The sequence below is a fragment of the Helianthus annuus genome, chromosome 11 (assembly GCF_002127325.2).
Source record: "Helianthus annuus cultivar XRQ/B chromosome 11, HanXRQr2.0-SUNRISE, whole genome shotgun sequence".
Classification (NCBI taxonomy): domain Eukaryota; kingdom Viridiplantae; phylum Streptophyta; class Magnoliopsida; order Asterales; family Asteraceae; genus Helianthus; species Helianthus annuus.
Window position 1 is genome coordinate 98922851 of NC_035443.2, and position 9841 is coordinate 98932691.

Consider the following 9841-nt stretch of genomic DNA (forward strand, 5'->3'; position numbering starts at 1 on the left):
GATGAGAAAAGCCAAGATGGAGAGTCTGTTTCTTCAGAGAATAGTTCAGAAAAGACACAAGTCTTTGATCAATCATCAACTGATAGTAGCGATGATGAGGAAGAAATTAATCAAATTAACATTGGTAGAACTCAATTATCTCCTGAAAGTTTTAAATTTTATTTTGCAGATAGATTGGAGAAGCTAAAGGAGAAACGAGCAGTAAAAGATCAGAAAAAGGTAAAATGCGAGAATGTTGCTCAGGAAGAGAAGTCTGAACAGAGTGAAGAAGTTAAAGTTGTTGAGAAGGTGGTTGAAATTGAAAAGATTGCAAAAGTCACAAAACTTTGTCTAAAATGTTTGGAACCATGCAAACATTGTGAAGAGAAAGACAAGAAGTATAGTGAGCTTGACGAGATAAAAGAAAAATTATTGTTCGATGTTAAGTATGTGAAAGAATCGTATGATGTTTTGAACAGAACAGTAAACAGTTTGCAAAAGACAAACTCAGAAAGGGAAGATGCTTTAACAATGATGAATGCAGTGATGATGTCTAAGCAGAAGGCTATAAATCATTATATTGAGGAGTGTGCAAAATTGAAGCAGGAGTTGGAAACTGAAAAAATTGAGAATGAAAGAATCAGAAGATTACTACAAAGTTATTCAAGTTCTGATTATTTGATTGGTAGAATTTATCCAACTATTGCAGGTTTTGAAGCATTTCAAGATAAGAAGACGGAAGAGAAGGATACTGGTAAGAAACAAAGTGTCAGTTATAACAAGTGTCCGCCTCTGATCTGGGAAGGTTATTCTCCTAGAAAACCAAATGAGGAACAAGTCAAAGAGGCAGTCAATATAAAATTGAAGTCTGAAACAACTGATGAGTTACCAGAAAACATTGACGTCACGTTCACATCGTCTGACACTGATCATGAGTCTGAGTTAATAAAGAAAGTGGTCGATCAGGTGTTGGATAAGGATGAGGAGTCAGGGTCAAAGTCTGAGTCAGAAACTTCGAGTACATCAGTCAAAAGTTCAAAATCATCGGTCAAAAGGGTTTACAATAAAGAATTTCTGTTATCAAAATCTAATTTGAATGACGAACCAATCAAAGTGGCATATACTTTGAATGATTCAGACAAATTATATTCTGATGAAGAATTTCCAATAAGAGGTGTTATAATTGAAATGATCAACAAGGTTTTCAAATTAACAGAAATTAATATTTCTGAAATAAAAGATGTAAATCTTACTGAAAAACCTAAAAAATACACCTCAAGAGTTCAACAAAGGTTAAACAAGAAAAAAGGTTACAGTTCTGGTTCTGGTTTTCAAAAGAAACCAAACCATAACAGTAATTTTAAAAAGAAAGGTTTAGGTTTTACTTAATCCGAAAATCATAAAAATGAGAAAATTTTTAAAACAAAAACAATTTTTGTTTCAGGGTCAAGTTCTGAAGAAGAGAAGAAAAGCTCATTCTGGAAGCAGTCGAACAAAGCATTTCTTGCAGAAAAACAAAAGTTTGAAAGGAATGGAGCTAATTACAAAAAGGAAACAAGAACCTGTTACCGATGTCAAGAAGTTGGTCACATCGCCTAGAATTGTCCAAAGGCAACCAACATAAAACAGGAAGTTGTTTCTAAACTCAAAGAAAAAGTTGTTGATAAAACTGAACCACCAACTGAAAAATTCAAAGTGTTTAAAAACTCAACATATGAAGTTGGTGAATGTTCGAAAAGGTTTTACAAAAGAAGGGTGAATCTTAACAACCAAACAGGGGTTGCTAAGAAAACAGATGTGAAATCTGGCGATGAATCTGACTCGTCAAAGTCAGAGGAGCCACAAGTTGAAGAAAAAAGAGAAAACTCAGTTCCGCCAATGGATGATGTCAATTTTCCACCATTGCGGGCTGAAAATTTAAAATCAAAGGTTGGAAAAATGGAGATTTCGAATCAATTATATTCTGAAAAGAAAGAATTTGATGTCGAAAAGGCTTTTAACGACAAAGTGAAAAATATTTTTGGAAAAATGGTCAAGGGTAAGGCCAAAGGGGTAAAAGATTTTTATGAAGAAAAAAAGAATGTTCAAACCACGAGTGAAATTGAAAAGGTCACACCCAAAGCTAGTCAGGCTTGGGTGTCTGTATTCCATATGTAAAAATCCTGACTTACCGGACCTCCCAGTTTGGTAATTGTGTAGTAGGAATCGACATCTTTCTTAAGAAATATCACTTTCATGAATGGTGTTTGTTCAATGATATTTCGACCTACAAGTGGTAGTATTCTTGAAAATTGTCATATTTCAATTTACTAGTGGTATGGTTGATAAGTGAACCTACAAATGGTTGAAAAAAGAGATTTTCACCTACAAGTGGTTAATCATGGTCAATAAGTTGAACTTGATTTAACTTTCATTCAAAGTGATTAAAAAAACAAAATGGTAAATTTAAACCCCTATCCTACAAGTGGTTTCAACAAAATTAATTTTCCGGAAAAACCATTTTGATTAAAACAAACTTAAGTGTTTTGAAATCATAATGGGAAAATAGTTTGTTGTCAAGGGGAGTTCTGATTGTTTAAGCCAAGTGGATGGAGAATTGAAGCAATTCACATCGGTTTGTCAAATTTTCTTTAAATGGTTTTGATTTTAGGGGGAGTAAGAAATTTCAGTAAATCCAAAAACATTAGAAAATTTGAAAAATCCAAAAACATGATAAAATCTAAAAAACCAAAAACATAAGAAAATCAAAAACGAGTTTTGCAGAAAAAGAGGAAATGATAGTACATCAGTGGACTGTCACAGCATGCTAAAGATTTGGAAAGTCAAAATGTGATAAACAGTCTCACTGATAATATGCCAGTAGGTTTTTACTCATTCAGTAGATTGTTTTCGAGATATAAACATAAATATCAAATACTTACTTATCTCGTGGGGAACAACTCTCGGATATATGGGTAACCCCCGAAATCTTGTTTGAAAGATTTTCTATTTCTGACATACTAGGTCTTTGTGCGTGATGATATCTGGGGTATTATACCAGGACTTTTGATTTTGCGGAAGCAATAGCCTAGTCCTCGTATAATGCTTTGCACTGCTTTAATCATAAAGCCCACCCTCAGCATAAAAAATTGATGAAACATTGAAAAATGCTAATCATGTGCTGTTGAAGAAAAGATCCCCAAACGGGACACACCTAAAGACGAGCCATCATCTCTTTGTCTGAACGAAAGTTCTAACCTGAGCTCTCATGGTCTCGCATTACCCGTTTACAAATATCATTAGTGTACATTCACCTGTAAGACTGAATATAGAAGTCTAGATACGGGAGTATATTCTGAGGTGGTACACGCGAATAAGTTTAAGTCCTTAAAACACTAATCTCGTATCTCGAAACAGTTGAACTTTGTGTGAAAATTTAAGTGGATCAGTATACTGACAACCTAAGTGAATCGTTTAGAACTTAAAATGTTTAAAGCTTAACAGTGTTAGTGATTTGTCTCCAAAACTGATATGATCCTCTTACTCAAACTCACAAAAATATTGTCTGTAAATATTTCTTTATTGCTTTTCATTAAAGACAAAAAAAAAATCCAAAAAGAATGTGTTTTAGCATTAAAATTTTGAAAAATTCAAAAAGATTTTATTTCATCTTATTTTTGACAACTGATGTTGGAAAGCTGATTTTTAAAATTCCGAGTGCTAAACATGATGAACAACAGGTTGGGAGAGTTTGTTTGAAATGAGAAATGATTAAATGGTTTCAAATTAATGAAATGTCAAATTTGAGTGTTTCAAATACTAGTGGTTAAACATAGATTAAAATCGTTATAAATGAAAATCTTATGTTTTGGATAGAGTTTTTGCAGATAGTGAATTCCATACTACGATCCCAGCTTATCGAAAGGGGGAATCTGAGTACGTAAGAGCCAGATTCAGATTCTGGAACAAAGCTCGAGATAGAAGCTGCTGATACTGAAGAATTTTTGGAATCAACATCTAAGGGGAGTTTGAAGATTGAAGCTTGAAGATTGTAAGATCAACATTCAAGGGGGAGTATAGATACTGATAAGTAAGAGATAGAAGAAGATAGAGATTGAAGGATGCTTACAATGTCAGATACTTTGGAGAGAGCACGAAGACTGATCAAGACTGAAGATGTGACATACCGAAGACTCGACACTGAAGACTTCGTCAACATCCAGGGGGAGTCTGTTGGTGCATATGTCTGTTGACTTCGTCTTGTATCGAGTCTTGTAATAGATTAGATAGACCAGGGCATGATATACGAGAAAATTGAGAAACATGTGGGATGTGACCATTTCGCACGAAATGGACATTGTCCATTTCGCACGAAATGGATCATGTCCATTCCATGCGAATTGGCATCCACTATATATATATGTGTGTGTCTTGGATCTCATTTGTAACTTTCTGATTCCGGTGCCGAGGTGCTGCCGAAGTGTCTCCAACCTGTAAAACGTTGTTATATCAATAATCAAGACAATTAAAGTGTATATCAAGCTGATTCAACATCAATACGTTTGTTTCCGCCTCTCGTATTGATCAAAAAATCTTCTGAACGACTCGTTTGGTCGTGCAAACGATCCTACAAAACAGATACTTCTACCACTGGTCAGACACCAGCACTGTTAAAACGCAATTCTCTAGATGGTCCCTCGAAAAAAAGAGAGCAGATGAAGAACTAAACAGAAAAGTCGGCATCATGTATGATAGCAATTACAATCAAACCAGGAGCAACATCGGATTGCTTGATGAAGTCCTCCACTATCCTCCATCAGATTTCAAGAACAACGCAGAAGAATTTATCACACAACTACTGAAACAGGATCATAAAATCTACAACATTCTAGCCGATCTGCAAAACAAAAGAAAGAATGAAATCGTGTGGAAGAAGGCGAGAGTCGTCAAAATCCTAGGAAGTGTTGATTGTAGCGTGTAATATTGTATGCTTATTTCTATCCTTAATCTTTCTTTGTATTTAATTTAATAAAAGCAATAACCATATTAACATATTCTTAAACTCGAGTGTTAATAAAAATTGTCAACACTTGTTTCTTCATAATCAACTTAAATAAGTATAACTACAGTAAAAAAATAAGCTACAAACCTAACATGAAACTCTCTCATCAAAGAAGCTAGCACATGGTCAACCGCAGACGGTGGTTTTTGTGATTATATTTGACTGTCAGGGCTATTAAAGTTACAGAGTTCCACGAATTGGAAGCTTCTTTGTTCGATAGTGTTAGAACGATGATTTGTAATCGGAGATTAGCTAGCGATTTCGAGGCATCGTTGGAACGATGATGTGTAATTGGAAGCTTCGTTGGAACGATGATGTATAAACGGAATCAGTAAAACATATCTCTTTACAGAGATTTCGAAGAATCGAGCAACGAAAATGTTCGAATACTGATGTGTAATCGGAGATTAACCGGCTGAATCATGGGAGCTCTAGATTTGAGAGAGAGAGAGAGAGAGAGAGATGGATTGAAAGTATGGTTTGAATTTTGAATGTAGATCCTAAATCATGTATGTTATATATGTGGAGCCAAAATTTTGAATTTTGAATGTGGCCAGAGGTTTTGAATTTTGAATAGTGAGCAGAGGTTTGAATTTCGTACAGATAAAATGTATTTTAAAAGATTTTAAATTAACATTTATTATGTAATAATGACATCAGATAGGCATTGTTGGACAGCCTATCTGATTGCCAACTCAGCATTGTGATGTCAGCGGCATTTGCCATTTTATTAAAAGTATAGATAGATTATGAATAAGCTATAAAGAATAAATATATGGTAAATGGTAACATCAACAAAATGAATTAATTTTGTATACCATAAATAATGTTTATTTTCTTGGTTTGAATATAAAATCGGTAAGTTAATTAAATCTAACTATGGAAGAGAATTTGTGATTAAGAAGAAGAAGAGGTTGTGAATGATTTTGTCGCTCAAACACATGAATGAGTGATATTTATTGCCAACTGGCCATAATAGGCCTAAGTTCATAACAAGTGGTATAAGTTAGTTTTGTTCTAGTATACTTAATAGATGAATTCTTCAAAGATAGGTTTTTGTTGAATACATGACCTCAATTTTCAAACGAAATTTGCGTTATCATGAGCTTCTTAAATATTTTGGCGTTATCATGAGCTTCTTAAATGTTTTGGCTCATATATTGGCTAGAAAAAAAAAGGTTTAAACTTATTTTGAAAGTGCTTTAAAAAAATAAATACTTGTAAATAATAGTAATGTTCAAGAAAATATATACTTTGAATGCCAACTAAATATGCATCCGTTGTCAATCGAACAAATGATCCTCTTCTCTATAATGGTCAGAATTGGATGCATACCTGAGTCATCAAGCCTCTAGTTTCGGGGAAAACCCATCCGCCCGAAGGCCCAATGCGGTAACATTGAAAAATGCTAATCATGTGCTGTTGAAGAAAAGATCCCCAAACGGGACACACCTAAAGACGAGCCATCATCTCTTTGTCTGAACGGAAGTTCTAACCTGAGCTCTCATTGTCTCGCATTACCCGTTTACAAATATCATTAGTGTACATTCACCTGTAAGACTGAATATAGAAGTCTAGATACGGGAGTATATTCTGAGGTGGTACACGCGAATAAGTTTAAGTCCTTAAAACACTAATCTCGTATCTCGAAACAGTTGAACTTTGTGTGAAAATTTAAGTGGATCAGTATACTGACAATCTAAGTGAATCGTTTAGAACTTAAAATGTTTAAAGCTTAACAGTGTTAGTGATTTGTCTCAAAAACTGATATGGTCCTCTTACTCAAACTCACAAAAATATTGTCTGTAAATATTTCTTTATTGCTTTTCATTAAAGACAAAAAAGAATGTGTTTTAGCATTAAAATTTTGAAAAATTCAAAAAGATTTTATTTCATCTTATTTTTGACAACTGTTGTTGGAAAGCTGATTTTTAAAATTCCGAGTGCTAAACATGATGAACAACAGGTTGGGAGAGTTTGTTTGAAATGAGAAATGATTAAATGGTTTCAAATTAATGAAATGTCAAATTTGAGTGTTTCAAATACTAGTGGTTAAACATAGATTAAAATTGTTATAAATGAAAATCTTATGTTTTGGATAGAGTTTTTGCAGATAGTGAATTCCATACTACGATCCCAGCTTATCGAAAGGGGGAATCTGAGTACGTAAGAGCCAGATTCAGATTCTGGAACAAAGCTCGAGATAGAAGCTGCTGATACTGAAGAATTTTTGGAATCAACATCTAAGGGGAGTTTGAAGATTGAAGCTTGAAGATTGTAAGATCAACATTCAAGGGGGAGTATAGATACTGATAAGTAAGAGATAGAAGAAGATAGAGATTGAAGGATGCTTACAATGTCAGATACTTTGGAGAGAGCACGAGGACTGATCAAGACTGAAGATGTGACATACCGAAGACTCGACACTGAAGACTTCGTCAACATCCAGGGGGAGTCTGTTGGTGCATATGTCTGTCGACTTCGTCTTGTATCGAGTCTTGTAATAGATTAGATAGACCAGGGCACGATATACGAGAAAATTGAGAAACATGTGGGATGTGACCATTTCGCATGAAATGGACATTGTCCATTTCGCACGAAATGGATCATGTCCATTCCATGCGAATTGGCATCCACTATATATGTGTCTGTCTTGGATCTCATTTGTAACTTTCTGATTCCGGTGCCGAGGTGCTGCCGAAGTGTCTCCAGCCTGTAAAACGTTGTTATATCAATAATCAAGACAATTAAAGTGTATATCAAGCTGATTCAACATCAATACGTTTGTTTCCGCCTCTCGTATTGATCAAAAAATCTTCTGAACGACTCGTTTGGTCGTGCAAACGATCCTACAAAACAGATGCTTCTACCACTGGTCAGACACCAGCACTGTTAAAACGCAATTCTCTAGATGGTCCCTCGAAAAAAAGAGAGCAGATGAAGAACTAAACAGAAAAGTCGGCATCATGTATGATAGCAATTACAAGCAAACCAGGAGCAACATCGGATTGCTTGATGAAGTCCTCCACTATCCTCCATCAGATTTCAAGAACAACGCAGAAGAATTTATCACACAACTACTGAAACAGGATCAGAAAATCTGCAACATGCTAGCCGATCTGCAAAACAAAAGAAAGAATGAAATCGTGTGGAAGAAGGCGAGAGTCGTCAAAATCCTAGGAAGTGTTGATTGTAGCGTGTAATATTGTATGCTTATTTCTGTCCTTAATCTTTCTTTGTATTTAATTTAATAAAAGCAATAACCATATTAACATATTCTTAAACTCGAGTGTTAATAAAAATTGTCAACACATGTTTCTTCATAATCAACTTAAATAAGTATAACTACAGTAAAAAAATAAGCTACAAACCTAACATGAAACTCTCTCATCAAAGAAGCTAGCACATGGTCAACCGCAGACGGTGGTTTTTGTGATTATATTTGACTGTCAGGGCTATTAAAGTTACAGAGTTCCACGAATTGGAAGCTTCTTTGTTCGATAATGTTAGAACGATGATTTGTAATCGGAGATTAGCTAGCGATTTCGAGGCTTCGTTGGAACGATGATGTGTAATTGGAAGCTTCGTTGGAACGATGATGTATAAACGGAATCAGTAAAACATATCTCTTTACAGAGATTTCGAAGAATCGAGCAACGAAAATGTTCGAATACTGATGTGTAATCGGAGATTAACCGGCTGAATCATGGGAGCTCTAGATTTGAGAGAGAGAGAGAGAGAGAGAGAGAGAGAGAGATGGATTGAAAGTATGGTTTGAATTTTGAATGTAGATCCTAAATCATGTATGTTATATATGTGAAGCCAAAATTTTGAATTTTGAATGTGGCCAGAGGTTTTGAATTTTGAATAGTGAGCAGAGGTTTGAATTTCGTACAGATAAAATGTATTTTAAAAGATTTTAAATTAACATTTATTATGTAATAATGACATCAGATAGGCATTGTTGGACAGCCTATCTGATTGCCAACTCAGCATTGTGATGTCAGCGGCATTTGCCATTTTATTAAAAGTATAGATAGATTATGAATAAGCTATAAAGAATAAATATATGGTAAATGGTAACATCAACAAAATGAATTAATTTTGTATACCATAAATAATGTTTATTTTCTTGGTTTGAATATAAAATCGGTAAGTTAATTAAATCTAACTATGGAAGAGAATTTGTGATTAAGAAGAAGAAGAGGTTGTGAATGATTTTGTCGCTCAAACACATGAATGAGTGATATTTATTGCCAACTGGCCATAATAGGCCTAAGTTCATAACAAGTGGTATAAGTTAGTTTTGTTCTAGTATACTTAATAGATGAATTCTTCAAAGATAGGTTTTTGTTGAATACATGACCCCAATTTTCAAACGAAATTTGCGTTATCATGAGCTTCTTAAATATTTTGGCGTTATCTTAAATATTTTGGCTCATATATTGGCTAGAAAAAAAAAGGTTTAAACTTATTTTGAAAGTGCTTTAAAAAAATAAATACTTGTAAATAATAGTAATGTTCAAGAAAATATATACTTTGAATGCCAACTAAATATGCATCCGTTGTCAATCGAACAAATGATCCTCTTCTCTAACCGGCGATCTCTAGAGAGGCCTATGTCTAAACTTCATTGGCATCACCAATGTCCTTCAAAGTGATGCTAGTGGAAGTTGAACTTGAGACCTTAAGAAGAGAAATCAAGTGATTAACCACTAGACCAACTTATTAAGACTCAAGAAAATATTTTGAAGTCACTGTTTTATCTTGATCTTGAGCTTTGAAGGCTGGCACCACTTGAACTGTCAAATCTTGGGTGAA